At 40.4% G+C, this 15,625-nt stretch overlaps 1 protein-coding gene across 1 annotated transcript in view; it reads right to left on the reverse strand.

Annotated features, from left to right (window-relative positions):
• Positions 1-1,344: 1,344 nt before the first annotated feature.
• The window catches only part of LOC149190437 (uncharacterized), a 51,519-nt gene continuing 37,238 nt past the window's right edge, over positions 1,345-15,625 (reverse strand). Inside the window, exon 3 of the mRNA XM_089410513.1 lies at positions 1,345-1,723. The gene's annotated coding sequence lies outside the window, so the exon portion shown is untranslated. The remainder of the gene's footprint in view (positions 1,724-15,625) is intronic.

Raw genomic sequence — 15,625 nt, forward strand, 5'->3', positions numbered from 1 at the left:
TGTAAGATATATAAGATCATTGTCAAGTGATACATCACCTGCTGATACTGGATCTTTGGCTGAGTTTTGACTCCTGAGTCTCAAACTTACATCAGGAAATATAATAAATTGGACTCTTTGCTTAAGTGAATTTATCTCCCAATATGGACTCCATAACTCATGTACAGGAATTTTTTGTTAGTTAACAATATCTTTGAGTTATCTTCTTGTTTCTTCATGGATCTATTTTTGGATGCTATAACCAACACAGTATGAATTTATCCTGTACATTTGACTGTTATTGGTCCAAGATGATATTTTAGGGGATTTTGACATTCGGGGGCCATTGTAGGGGTCAAAGGGGTGGCATGGTAGGTCAAGAACCCGTTTTTTTGTTCTAAGCGCATTTTACACAATTTCCACTGAGTCCCCATGGTATTAGTGTATCAATCACCACTCCACAATACATATGCTAATGGTGATGGCAGCTTTTGATTCCCCTCAGCTTGATGGAAAATTATGATGTTCTCCTTTGATTTCAATGTCCTGATTCTTTTCGGAACGAGTTAAAAAATGTAAAACTATGGATTTTATAGACAGTCTGTTGTGGACATGGTGCTTTTTTCAATTGCCTTGTAATTTTTAGCGATATATCATGATTTTTTGAATATATTGAGATACATTCAAGGTCTGAAAAAGTCTCGATTTTTTCAGTTAATATTATTGCTAAGCTGAGAGGATCAGAATATATTGTTGATATTTGCAATTGGGTTTTAAACTAATTTCTGAAACAACTTAAACAACGGCAGGACATTTTAAGGTTGAAACATAGACAATTAAATGTTCAGAAATATCTGAAATCTGAAATGGAAAATCTGAATTTCAGAGTCAAATCTTGAATATTTGACAACAAAGATCATTATTGTGGAAAATCCCGAAAATAGAATCTTTGTCGATCAATGTTGCAAATATTTGTGTTGACAATAGATCACTGAGGATCATGAATTTGTATATCAGAAAAATTGGGGAAAACATTGGCAAACCTTGAGAAATATTGAAAAAACTCAAAATATAGTATATACAAAAGATATATTCATTATTAATTTTAAAAAAAAATCTAAACTATCAACAACATCAAATATTCACATTGCCACATAAATATGAAAACAATACTTGTATATAAGATGTATAGTGTGTCAATTGAGAATAACACTTGTTGACACTGATAGCTGTACTGTTGGGATTCAAAATTGAATGCACAATACAAATTTACTTTAAAAATATCATAAATGTATCTCATCATCATGAGTCATCTCCATTGATCGATATGCCATTGATTGCCTTCGCACTGTTTATGGCCAAATGTAATGGCTTTTCCTCTGGAAGAGGAAGCTCCAATGGCTGTAGTAAAACATCTTCTGCTCATTGTCTCAGTTTGTAACTTTGTATAGGTAGTGGACATAGTAATAAGGTTATCCCATTCTCAATCCTCGCTTCTCCACCAAAGTTAATAGCATTGGGACATCCTCCCGATCCACCGCCGCTAGTGCATTCTCCTCTGACCACTCATGTCCGTCCTTTATAGTAAGCCTCTTGGCCACCACCCTTGGATCTCCACTTAGCGATGATGTCAATGTCATCCACGGAAATGGCCTCCACATCATGGGTTCTCTCAAGCTGCCTCACCTACAACTGGAGGTTGTAGTAGATGTTGTCCATGTCATTAAGGTGTTGGGAATCCAACCTGTTAGCAGTTCATTAATGAGCCTCAAGAGTCTTAATTTATGAGAAATATTAGACAGCCATAATAAACTTAAATTGAAAACTTCCTAATTTCTTGCATTTTCTGGTGTGCATTTTTTCAAATACACACTTCAATTGCACTTGCAGCATGAGGAACTATCCGTTTGGCTAAGCACCCAAATAGAAAATCTCTATAAATGTGGTGCTCTTTTGCCATAATTTCTCCTCCAAACATCTACAATGTTTAGGAGAAAGAAAAATGAAAAGACAACTTACATTTCTATATAGTAGATGCTAAATTCTCATTACATGATAAGCAGATGTGTACTTGCAGAAATAGAACCTACAGCTAGGTTTCTGAAAACTAGTAACTGTCTCTCACTTGAGATCTGCCTGTCCTGAAAACTCTGCCCAGAAATTTCAATAGTACAGAGACTGCATGCTTTGAAAGGAATTAAAACAGCTAACAGAAAAGACTAGATATGCATAAAACAAATTTCTGGATTTTGAACAGCAAGCTAAAATAGCAGCTGCCAATCACATTTCTCTCTGTTAGACAAGAAAAATTACATCAGCTATACACTTATCTCAAACAACACACTGAACTCAAATGTTTAACTGTCTAACCAAAACCTTTAAGTGCCCTTTCGTTTTAGACCAAGAGAAGAAAGGGTTATGATGAATACTTTCCCAGTATTGGGATTTGTTTTCGTAGGAGCTGCTCCTCATGCAGTAAATCACACACATCAATAGATGCCTACAAAATTACTGCGCCCTTAGTAGAATCTCTTTAGTGCACCCTCACTCCAACAACAAACAAATTCTGCTGAAGGATTGAGGCATAATTGTATCTATTGTTGAAGGAGAACAGCTTGGAGCAACAGGTAAAGCTAACACCCCCTCTTTGTGGGAACGGTGTTCTCCACCAAACTAAGTTTCTCCATCAACATCTCAAACATCTCCTTGGCTAGGGGCTTTGTCAAAATGTTAGCCACCTGCAAAATTAAAGGAACATAGTCAAGAACTATTGCTCCCTTATGAACTTCACCTCTCAAAAAATGGCTTTGAATATCAATATGCTTGGAGTGATCATGATGTTGATTTTCCACGAAATTCTGCAACTGCTTGAATGAACAATCTAGAAACTACTTTTCCTTTCACCAAGACACAAAACATCTTAACATCTAAGCAGCGGAATAATCACAGAGATAAAAACAGTCACACAACAACACAATGATTTTTCTTGGGAAATCAAATTGGGAGAACCCTTTGAAAATTCCTTGAAATGTAGCAACTGAAATTTATTCTTCTAATTGATTAATTATGCAGTTTATTTTGTTACGGCAAATTAATGAATAAATGACACTGCGATTTCTTCACAATAAAAATACTATGGAAAATAAACTGGAAACTGAGAAAATAGAGCATACATACAATAAAAATTGACACCATTATTTTTGGACAACTGTCCCCAGAAAAACCCAATGTAGGAAAACTGGTGCAACAGATGAGGGTTTTATTATTATTCTTCAGCAGCAAAATCTGAGTACAATAAACTGGATGCCAAATTGATAATCCTCTCTTGAGAAATCATTGGCAAAATTATTAAGGGAATTTTTCCCTTCTCCACAAGCAATTTTGCAACAAACTAGCGACAAAAACTGGCTCCTGGAATACCCCTGCGCAGGCCTTTGCGAAGATGTTGCGTAGTCTCTCACTCTCAATCCCCAAAATTTCCTCTGAATCAAACATCCTGCTTGCTACTGCCTCTGGAAGTAATTCTCTGGCCCTCTGGAAAATTATCCCCGTCTCCAACACCTGAATCGACTTCCTCTTCCGCTGGTTCAAACTGCCTCCTTGAGGCTTTGTGCAAGCCCTTGTGTAGCCTCTTGTGGAATAACTCAACCTCTCTCAGCTGACTCTTCCGACACTGGAAATCTCAACCGGATCACCCTGCTACCGCTCCTCAACCTCTGCCACTGATCTCTGGATCGAATTCTCTTCTCGGCTGAATCTCTACTCGCTGGGAAATTCAATTTGCCTAGATCACATACTCATTCGATGTGTTTTCTCCATCCTCATCTTCTTGCTCTTATAATCTCTCATTGGCTCACCAACGACCATGATTAGATCTCCATCAACGACTTAAGATCATCTCAAACTCAATCGGTGTGAGTTTCTAGAGCATTCTCACATTTCCTTAATTAATTCCCTTTAATTAATTGATTTCCCTAAGTTAGACTTAGGTATTTTTTAATTATCGATCAATTTAATTGAGTTGTCTCTAGGTGTTTTCTCCCGAAACGTTTTCTAGGTTTTTGAGTTCTTGTGTTTCTTAACCTGTCTGACCAAAGTCGAGACTAGAACATTTGTCTGATGCTACAAATACTAACACTTACTCTTAGCGAGGAAGGTGTTCTCTCCCATAACATCTTCCCTCATGTTGTTGATGTCTGATAACTTTGACAATCTACCATTGCGCATACTCTGATTCATTTGCCACCCCTGCAACTGAACCACCTTGCATTTGTGCTGCTACTAACACTATATTGTGCCTCTTGCACTGCTACCAACTCTGCTTTGCTCTGTAGCTGATCTCATGCTGTTGCAACTACTGCAACTAAGAACAAAACTCTGAATCAACTGTGTCCCTATACTGCAATTGTCTCTTGAGTGTCTGACTGCAACTAGTCTTTGCATTGTCTACTGAGTAATTGTTTGCGCCCTGACTGGTTACACACCCCTCAATAACTGACTGCAACTGGTCTCTGCATTGTCTACTGAGTAACTGTTTCCCTGATTGCTTACACTCCCCTTAATAACTGATTGCAACTAGTCCTGCAACTGTCTCTCAATATCTGACTGCGCCATTTGAACACTGATCCATTTGCTACTGAAATTTTGTGGGCCCTTGTAGCTAAGGTAATGATCTACGAGGAAACATCTCTTTGATGCTATCCTCCATGGATCCTGCGCAAATCTCTGCAACTCTGGGAACTAGAGCTCAAGATCTCCCCACCTCTCTCCTAGAGGTATAGCTTCATACAAAGTGAATTCGTCCTCCAACCTAATGGACAAATTATCGATCTCAGCCGAAGCTGCTACCTACTCCTGCTTCTTCTTTTCCTTTTTCTTTTTGGGACACTGGCTACTGTAGTGACCAAATTCACCACATCTGAAACACTTGATATTTGAAAAATCTTTCTTCTTCTTTTCTTCTCCCTTTGAGCTTTGTCCCAGAATGGGACCTTTCTTTGCCTTCCCCTTCGATTCAAGGGTTACATTCTCCTTGTCCTTCACACTCTTCGGTCCTTTGCTATTGCTGCTTCTGATATTACTCTCGACCAGAGCAAGCCTCATCTCTTCCTGAGTGAAATCGACCCACAATCGATCCCATCCAGGTAGGTTATCTCGTTCAGTAATAACTTGGACGAAAGTTTCCCACTCCTTGGTCAAACCGTTGAGAGCTGTATGTACTAGTTCACTCTCGAGAGGTGTCTCTCCAACTGCTGCAAGCTCATCTCGGACATTCTGAATTCTAGTGAGATAAGGATTAATTCCTTCACCCTTATTCATCTTGGTGGTCCTCAGCTTCTCTTTTAAGAATATCTTCTAGTTCTTGGAAGGATTCTAGAAAAGCTAGCGACAACATCCTACATTCCTTTTGCCGTATTCTTGGTGGCTAAATGCGAGACTATATGATCTCGAACTCCATCGAGGATCATACTCTTTGCGTTGGCCATCTCCTTATTGTAGTTCTCTAGCTAATGCGGGTCTATAGGTATGGCTATAACTCTTTTTGCATGTCTTCAGACCATGCTCATCTAGTAGGAAAGTCATTTTGGCTTTCCAGATACAATAATTTGAGGCTCCATCTAGCTTATCTTGATCTCGAAGTCCTGCTGAGGCCATTTCTGCAAAACTCAAATCTGGGAACATAAATAGGAATCTCCTCCCTTTCTTGCTTGGCTGCCTACTCTGCTACTCACACTCCTTCCTAGAATGCACATATCTGCTCTGCAACTACCTCTGCAACTGGAAATTATGGTCTTGAAACTGGCTCTAGAAACCCCTTGAGAAATTCCATTGAGTGCTTTTTCTCTTCCGCTCTGTTAGAGTCGGTCTGGTCAGTGCTCCGTTAGAGATCAAAACTCTTTATGCATTTCATTTTTAGGAGTCCCGCTCCATTCACCCAGCTGCATTTCGCTAGGAGCATGCCATAATCTGACGGAAAAGGTCATGCTAGTCATTTCCCCTCATGTCTGGCTCTTGCTGGCTTAGGTGTTTTGTCAATGATCACTAAAGTCCATGACAGTCAAGGTCTGGTCCTTTAATGGACAAAAGTCATTTTCGATAATTAGGTCTAGGGATTAATCAATTTGGTCTTCAACCATGTCCAATAAAGCCATGCAGGGTAGAGTGAGGCCCTTACAAAGTTATGATTCAGAGAGTTTCATCGTCATGTGGACAAATTTCGACTGTAAGAAAAGTCAAACAGTGTCATTTGTGATAAATTTTCAAAAAATTCGTCAGTTGATTTCTTCAGGTGCAGTCATGGTTTCCATGGCCAAATGCCCTGTCATGCAATCCCTGCAAAGAGTGCCGAAAATTTCATCATTTGACCTAAAATTCCAAAGGGAAAAGAGAAATTCAAGTGTTGCTTTAAGTCAGTGAGAAAAGCCAAAATGAAACATTAGCAAAGTGGGTTTTTGGAGAAGAAAAAATTAAACCCATGACTTCAAAGCCTTTAAATAGAGGTTTCCACAAGCAAACAAGGTCATTGTGCAAATCAAGGTCATAGAGAAACGTTGCAAAATGATTAGGAGAGCAAAGTGCATGTTTAAGAGTGAGTGGGAGTCGTTTTCCAGAGCGTGGCGCACACATAGAGGGGCGCGACACACACACAAAGCGCGACGCACACAGAGCCACCCCACAGTGCAAAATTTCTACGGGCGCGGCGCACACCCACAAAGGCTCGAAACCGTGCCAAATTGCCTCAAATTGCCTGTGAAACCCCTCAAATCAATAGGTAGGCTCTATATCATGGCTTGCTCATCAAATTTTGTGAATGTTATGGTGGTTCATGGCTATGTTTAATTGCAACAAAACTCATAAAACCAACCACAAGAAAACACCAAAAGCCATTGTTGCTAGGGTTGCATAATTGTGGTGTTGATGCCAAGGTTCCATTTTCACACTAACACCTGAAACTATCTCATTAGCAACCGGCATACCAAATGTTGGAGAACCATGGCACAAGAAACAAAAGTTTGATTGGCAACATTATGAGCCTTACATCAAAGCCAGTTTCTTGAGGCGGCTCACAAGAGTCTTTCCATTCCGATATTTGAAAGATGAATATGCTCCACTCACGAAGTTGATCATGAAGTACTTCAGCTGTGAGGGGAGGTTCTCTCGTCTATATGCCTATCACATCAGGTTGCTCATGCACTTTACCAGGGTATGGATGATGAACATCGCATATTTCATTTGCAAGAACATAGAGAGGATGAACACCTTCATGCAGCACAAGACCCCTCAGCAGCGACTCAATAGTGTTTATCACTTTTCTCTTATTAAGATTTTGGTGGTTCATCAGCTAGGATTGCAGGGCATTACTTGGGATGATTTCATCTCCCGTGACCTCTTCAACACTTCATAGGTATTATCAGAGGTTAAGCATGAGGGTGAACCTTCTCATCATTATGAGCGCCATGAGACTGCTAGTGTGCCGATTTTCATCACATATCAGAGGGGTGCTAGACATTTATTTGCAGCAGCAAAGCGAGTGTTATCTCCACCCGGGGTGGAAGGGGCCTCGCTTCCGACATCAGCACTACAGGTACAGGACAAAAGTAAGGAGCCAATGCAGGATGAGGGGCCTTCAGGTGAACGAGAGACCAAATTCGTTCTCCTTCACGATGATGATACAGATACAGATCCGCCAAGTGCACAGCGTAAAGAGATCATCCAGAAGCAGCGATCAGAGATCAAAGCCTTATCCCTTGACTTGGAGAGGGCTAAGTGGAACATGAAATATCTGGAGCAGAGGAACAAACAGCTTGAGGATTGACAAATGATCATGGAGCTACAAAACATTCGTGAGCATCACCAAGCTACACAAAGGAGAAGAGTTGAACTCACGTCACTGGAGCAAGAGATTAATGAGGATCGGGAGGCCAATCTCGAGAGAGTTAACATGCACTTGGAGAGGCTGCTGGACAAGGCCGACAAGGACCATGCATTGCTGAGACACATGGCTTTCCACTACATGGCGCGAAACAAAGTGTGCAAGGCCCGAATCAGGAATTTGAAAGCGAAATTGAGGAAGGCAATCAAGAAGCAAAAGAGGCAAAGGGAGCTCGATCGACTTCAGATATTAGCCGAAGCCTCTTTGGCCAAGAATAGCACTTTATAGAGAACCTCCAACCCAAATTTCAAAAAAATTGGGGCAATTTTGGTCACGTGACAAATTTTTGGGCACAAAACAGGGTTTTTCTCCTTGTGCTTGTGAGCTCCAAATCACAAATGGTTTGCATTTTTGGATTCAGCATGCAAAATCATGACTACTGGTGCTTGGACAAGAAATTTGGGCATAATTTGAGTCTCCAGGAGGTCAAAAACAATAAAAAATGACCTCTCTGCCCCTATTTTGACACACAAGAAGCAGTCTTGGGAGAATGAAGATTTGGAGGGGCAAATGAGCACCAAATTCAGAAATTCCACTTGGGTTGGAAAGTAGACAGACCAGGCTTTCCAACAAGTATACTTGGGCACATTTTGGACTCCTACAGGTGCCTCAAAACAACCTCCAAAGTGGCGCGGTGCATATAGAATTGGGCGCGGCGCAAATAGAGAAAAGGGCCAAATTCACCTCCGTTTCGCGAAATTTCGATTTCTGACTTTCTCCAAGTGGGCCCGCTCATCTACACTACACTTTTATCGGCACCTAAGGCAAAATTTAAAGTATTTCCACTCAAGGTTGGCTTCTATCCAAGTGGCAAAGGAAGGCAAGCAGTCACCCAAGCCATTTGTCATTTTTGTAACGCTGCACCTGTAACTAATGGTTGGCTTTCCACTTCCATTTTGTAATGATTTGAAAAACTCCCCAACTCTTGGTCATTCTATTTCCTCATGGCATAGTCTATTTATTGTATGCAAACCATTTGCAAAGGGTTGGTTGGCTTGTAATTTCTGGGAGACTGTGGGAGAGAAACTCAGTTTTTCATTGTATATTTTGACAGAGGATTAATGAAAGGCAGCGGCTCTGTTTCATGAGATTCATGTGGTTGTGAGTGTAGCAAATGTGTCTCTTATGTTTCATATGCATTTCGTAATGTTTCACAGTTCATTTCATATTCATTTCCAGTGAAATTTTCTAAGTTAGATAAGGTAGAATTCATTTTTATTGCTCTGGATGTGGGAAAATTTCATGTTCAATGTTCTTCTTCTGTTGAAAATGATTCATGTACTTATGCCCTTTTCACCCTCCTAAGCAATTCCTCCATTCCACGTTATTTCAAACTAAATCGCTAGACTTTCTGCCTGTCTTGCATCACGAAGTAATCTGTGCCTTTGTATTAAATTCTCTGCTCATTGCTGTCCGTTGGTCCCATACCATCCCAGAAACTCAGTCATTCATAAATAATTGCTTCTTGTATCCATATTTACTTACTAGCCTAAGATCAATATTTCACTGTTAGTCATCTTAGACCATTCCGTTTACTTATTCGCTGAGTGTGACTCTGAGAGAGCCCTCTCCTGTTATGGTAGGGCTAGCTACCAGACTGAGCGTGGTTTGTGGTTACCCTGAATTTTGCCTTCCTTCAGCCTAAGGCAGATTTAGGTGCTAACATAGTGGCGACCATAATGGGGAACGAAATTAATCCCCTTACTTCTTGATAATTCTAAGCTTTCGGATGATAAGTTTAGGATTTGATAGGCTGAGTAAGTTGTTCATGTCCTTCTGATTTTTTCGAAAATAGCACGTTGGCTTCGAGACGATATACCAGAGCCAATCCAGATTCGGATCCTCCTCATATTTACGAAAACCCCAACTTGATTCAAAGACTCCTTCGTCAAGAGAGCACTATAACTCCAGTGTTCAAATCCCATTCATGTCTTGACATTTTTGAGTATCTTGAAGAGCTTGAGTTTGATTTGCGGTTTGAAATATCATTGTTCGAGACCAAATCTGAAAGGGCTGTTGACTATACTGTCCCCAATCCACAATTTCTTGTAGACTTGGAGACGGAAAGGGCTAACTGGTCAATTGATAATTACATTATAGCTCAGCTTCAAACTCCAATTGCTAGCCCCTTACAAACTGTGCACACTCCTCCAACACCTCCAAGGCCAAATCCACAAAGAGTGATGGCTGCCTGTTTTGCACCCCTGGTTTTGCTTCAAGTTCTAGATGATATGCCCGCAGATTATCAAAGCAAAATCCCGTTTTTTGATGGCACTCCTAACAGCATTACTGCTCAGCGACATGTGGACAGAATGGCAGATTTCTATGAACTTCATGAGATCAATGCGGAGAATGTGGCAATGGGACTCTTTGTACAGACATTTGCAGGTGAAGTGAGGAAATGGTTCAGAGGTTTGTCGGCGGCACGTATCGCTACCTTGGCCGACCTACAAAGACAATTTTTAAACTGATGGGACGTGAAAAAGAATCCTCTTCAAAATCTGGCTGAATATGAGCAAATCAAACGAAACGCTGGTGAGTCGGTCCAAGACTATTGCGTTAGATTCAATTTAGTTTATAACGAAATTCCAGATCATCTAAGGCCACCTTTGGGACTAGCCATGGTGAAGTTCCCGGATGGTTTTGACGCTGACATGGCTTATCAATTAAGAGAGAGAGAACCGGCCGCAATGGAAGACATGCACAAGATAGCGGTTAGCGTTGAAACGAATCTGCTGACCAAGAGAGCTAGAGCAAAGGCAGAGAAGAAGATCACCGTAAAAGAAGAGTCTTCCTCGGTAGAGCAATTACTCCGGAAGGTAGAGCAGATGCTTGAAAGGGTGAAACTTGACAAACCGGAGCCACAAGTTAGAAATCCTAACTTTCTTGGTCAGCAACAACCACGATATAGAATAAGACAGAGAGACCAGCGAGCCCAAGAGTAGACAACACAACAGCCAATACAAACACCTTTGTAGCAAAATTTTGTGCATGGACCGGATTTAGATGAGGACGGGAATATAATAGGTGAAGAAAACCACCTCTTTACTCCTGATGATTTGCCTATTTATGTCACTGAGGATTAGGAGTATGCAGAAAGTTCGGCTGTACACAAAGATGTAGATTTCATTCTAACAAACGACACCGTCTTGGAGGAAGAATCAGATGAGTACCAAAGAGGCTATATGAATGCTCTGTCCGCCCAGCAGCAACGATATTCACTTAGAAACAGAGATGTGCCTGTCAAACCAATTCAGAAAAGGAAGGATGTTGAGGCATCAAAGAATGATTCATTAGTTACACAAAGGAAAGGAAAGGAGGCGGCCGGTCCGGAGAGCAGCAAATCACCATCAGTAGAACAATCACATCAGCAAGTTGCATCGAAAGAAAAGGAAAATAAAGAAATCCCGGTCAAAGAGGTAGAAAAGATTCCCGCTTTTAATTTAGAGAATCAGATTTCTAAATTAAAGGTATCCATCCCCTTGACTGAAATAATGAGGAACAACAGTTATAGAGGGCAAGTATCTGAAATGTTGAATTTGGACCCAATGTCCGACATGGTGAATGTCGAAGACGATCAACCTGAAATGATTTTTGGGCCAGCATCGAATAGTGAGTCTCCTGATAGTGATGTGCCACCCTTTTATATCAGTTTAAGGTTGCATGATTTTGTGTTACATAATGCCATGTTCGATTCCGGAGCTTCTCACCCGGCAATACCATGATCTCTATTCATTTGATTCCAGCAGAGTAAGATGTATAGGACTCATTAAAGACTTGGTTGTGAGTCTGGATCAGCTCCCAATGAAGAATGTTTTGATGGATGTTGTAGCAGATATTCCTCCCAGGTTTGGCATGCTTCTTTCCAAGTCTTGGGTAGCGAAATTGAAAGGGACACTACAGCTAGATTTCTCCTATGCAACGATTTTGGTGTTTGGCCAAATGAGGAAATTGTATCGGGAACAAAAAATGAAATACATGATCACAAGCAAGGAGAAACCAATAAATCATCTAATTAATTATGTACATACAGATTTAGAGACTTTTGTTTTGTATTCTGATAGTTTCAATGATATAGATAGTCAGTTAGTAGAAGCAGATGACATTCCGGAAATAACAGAAAATTTCAGATGAGTTTTAAAGAAAGAAGGACAAGAACAACAAAGCACCGTTGAGCGATCAGCTGAAAGTAATGGACAGCAAGTAGACCAAGCACAACAAACAGATTTTCAACACTTGCAAGAGGAGGAAGAAGGTTTGTGGACGATGGATTTCGATGGAGTAGTGGGAAATGATGGCACTGGAATTGGAATTTAGGTACGTAGTCCTTTCTCCGCCCCGAACAAAGTGCCTAGTAATGTGCGGGTATGCTCTTACAAGTTGGCTTTTGATTGTTCAAACAATGAAGCTGAGTATGCTCTGATTGCTGGCCTAAAGATTATAAGAAAGCTGAATGCTAAGAGGATTTCAGTATATGGCGACTCTGAATTGGTGATTAAGCAGGTCAGAGGCGAATATCAAGCAAAGCATCATCGGATGCGGGCTTACCGTAATGCAGTCCTAGACATCCTAAAATTGTTTTCAGAATACACCTTGACATGTGTGCCTCGTATACAAAATTGTATTGCTGATGCTCTTGCTAAGGCAGCAAGTAGTTTGAAGATCCCAATGAACTCTAGTAGTAAATTCGAAATCCATGTCAAGCATCGTCCGACTGTCCCAGACAATTAGAGATATTGGCAAGTTTTCCAAGATGATGAGGAGATTGATGATTTTCTGCAAAACAAAGGTAAGTTAAAAGAAACCTCAATTGATGTAGAAAATGACGATGGTAAAGGTAATGGTACAGATGATGTGTAGATCAATCAAATGGACATGTTGCAGCTAAAGAATAACGTTATTCCTAAAGGCTTGATACCTTTAGAAGAACTCTTTGATCAAGATGGTGTAGCCCGCAAACCAACATTGCAGCCAACAGAGAAGGGTGTGGAAGAGGTCAATGTCGGAACAACTGCTAATCCTAAATTGGTAAAATTGTCTAAAGCATTGCCACCAAAGATCAAGGACAAATATATCAGTTTGTTGTCTTCATTTGTAGATGTGTTTTCTTGGGACTATTCTGACTTAAAGACATATGATACCAATATAATTCAGCACACTATACTCATCAAGCCCAATCAAAAACCATTTAGACAGAAGTTGAGAAGGCTAAATCCAAAGTTGCTGCCATCTATTGAAAAGGAGATAAACAGGTTGTACAAATCAGGGATCATTGTTCCCATCAGATTTTCAGATTGGATCTCTAATTTGGTGCCCGTACGAAAGAAGACAGGTGAGATTCGTTTATGCATTGATTTTAGAAATCTCAATAAAGTTTCGTTGAAAGATAATTATCCACTGCCCAAAATGGACCAAATATTTCAGCGAGTAGTGGGAGCGTCTCGTATGTCACTATTTGATGGTTATTCTGGATATAACCAAGTTTCTGTCCATGAAGATGACTGAGACAAGATAGCGTTCACCACTCCATGGGGAATCTTTCATTACGCTAAAATGCCTTTCGGTTTAAAGAATGCGGGTGCCACATTTCAACGTGCAATGGACTTGGCTTTTGCAAATGAGAAGGATGTCTTTTTGGTTGTGTACTTGGACAATATGACGGTGTTTTCCAAATTTGATGAAGAGCACATGTACCATCTAAAAACTGTCTTTCAAAAGTGCAGAAAATATGGCTTGTCGTTGAATTCGAAAAAGAGCTTGTTCGCCATGGAGGAAGGCAAACTACTCGGGCACATTATCTCAAAAGATGGCATTCGTATTGACCCAGCATGTGTGCAAGCAATTCAGCAAATCGATCTACCCCGGAATAAGAAAGAGATACAATCTTTCAATGGTAAAATGGATTTTCTACGCCGCTTTGTACCTAATCTTGCTGAGCACCTAAGAGAGATGACAAATATGCTTAAGAAGGACAGCGAAGTGAAGTGGACGGAGGAGGCTGTAAAATATTTCAATTTAGTCAAATTGGCTCTTTCTTCAGCTCCCGTTCTAGTCAGCCCGGACTACACTCAGGATTTCATATTGTTTTCATTTGCTTCGGAGCACACTATGGCAACTGTGTTATTGCAGAAAAGAGATGATCATGAAAGACCCATTGCATTCTTCAACGGATCTATAAGAGATGCAGCCTTAAAATACAACATCATTGAGAAGCAAGCCCTTGCACTTGTGAAGGCATTGAAATATTTCCGGGTATATATTCTACATTCTCATATTTTGGCCTATGTTCCTAACGCTGCTGTCAAAGATGTTTTAGTGCAGACCGATCCGGAAGGAAGACGAGGCAAATGGATTGCAGCCTTGTTGGAATATGATGTGGAAATAAAGCCCACAAAGCTGGTTAAAGGACAGGGATTGGCAAAGTTAATGGCCGAATCAAACTTGCACGCCTTGGACATAAATCTGATCGCTGCTATGTCCGATGAGAATGAGGAAGCATCATCAATTCAGGTATCTGAAATGTTTGCTCTCTCTCCGTGGTATTCAGATATCATATATGTGCTTAAAAATTTGTCACCACCGCCCGGCATGACTAGAAACAAAGCGAGAACACTCAAGTTGAAAGCTGCCAAGTTTTGCATTCTTAATTCCGCACTGTATTGGAAAGATCCCGGTGGCGTTCTGTTAAATTGCTTGGTGGAAAAGGAAGCAAAGAAGGTCATGGAGAACTGCCACCAAGGAGACTGTGGTGGTCACCTTTTTTGGAAGTCAACAGCAAATAAAATTCTGAGAGCAGGGTACTATTGGCCGACATTGTTCGCTGATGTATATAAGATGGTCAAGCGCTATCATAAGTGTCAAATTTTCGAAGGAAAGTAGAAGTTACAGCCTTTGCCACTTAAGCCTATTGAGGTGAGTGCTCCTTTCCAGCAATGGGGATTGGATTTCATTGGTGAAATTCATCTCGCTTCTTCCGGTCAGCATAGATGGATCCTCACATCAACAGATTATTTCACGAAATGGATCGAGGCAATTCCCACCAGACAAGCTACTGATGCGGTAATCATTTCATTCCTTGAAAATAACATCTTGTCTCGCTTTGGTTGCCCGAATAAGTTAATCACTGATAACGCAGCAGCTTTTAAATAAAAAAGGATGGTAGAGTTTTGTCATAAATATCACATCATTTTGGGTCACTCAATTGCCTATCATCCGCAAGGCAATGGATTGGCCTCTTCGAGAAAATAAAATTATTTACAAAATATACGTGTACAATGCTTGAGAAATTTTTGAGAAATTAAATTTTTATAGACCCTTGATAATGCCTAAATGTATTTTTGAAATAGAAATGCAAGCTACAAACTTAGCAAAGTTAGAAAAACCATAAAAATATTTTAAGTCCAAACAAGGTCAACCTATGCCCATAGTTTATGAATTTCTCCCTCTGAACATTTGATAATATCAAGAAGAAAAGATTTGTGGGTTTTCCCCCTTGTGGGGTTTTTCCCTAGCTTTAAGCCTAAATCGTGGTGTCCTCTTGTCTTGGCTTGTCTTCTGCATTTATGTTTGATGTTCTTTCATCAGTCACTGTCATATGATAATGGTTAATGTGATCTATGTTTTAAAACTAGGTCGGCTTGACTCGAAATCAGCATGGTTAACCGAGACATACCCCTACCAAGACCAACTAGGTCAATTATCCGGTTCAGCGGT

This window comes from Pinus tabuliformis, chromosome 3_1 (genome assembly GCF_031772625.1).
Source record: "Pinus tabuliformis cultivar Carrire ecotype Pingquan chromosome 3_1, CPIR1, whole genome shotgun sequence".
In the NCBI taxonomy this organism is placed as follows: domain Eukaryota; kingdom Viridiplantae; phylum Streptophyta; class Pinopsida; order Pinales; family Pinaceae; genus Pinus; species Pinus tabuliformis.